Genomic DNA, 378 nt, shown 5'->3' on the forward strand with positions numbered 1-378 from the left:
AAATTGAAATGTTGAACCAGCAATTAAAAGGGAGAAATTAACAGCTGGCCCTGCTTCTCAGTTTGTGTAAAGGGATATCCTGAAGCATCAATCTTTGCTTCCTTAGAAAACACTTTTTTTTTAATGAGGTTTTAAAATTCTCTCTCAAGCAGGATCACAATATTTCCCTTCACAGCCTCATGTTGGCTTTCACACTTGCAACCTACCATTCCGCTTCAAACATATATAAGGATTACAGTTTTAGACAGACCAAACTTTTCTAGGCAAATGTACTCTATTGTATATAAATATCTCCGTGTTTTTCTGGTTGCTTTCCAATGGGAAAACAGGGAATCAAGCAAGCAGCTTGTACATTGTGCACTGAAATAATTTGGAAGG

This window comes from Candoia aspera, chromosome 1, assembly GCF_035149785.1.
Source record: "Candoia aspera isolate rCanAsp1 chromosome 1, rCanAsp1.hap2, whole genome shotgun sequence".
Lineage (NCBI taxonomy): Eukaryota > Metazoa > Chordata > Lepidosauria > Squamata > Boidae > Candoia > Candoia aspera.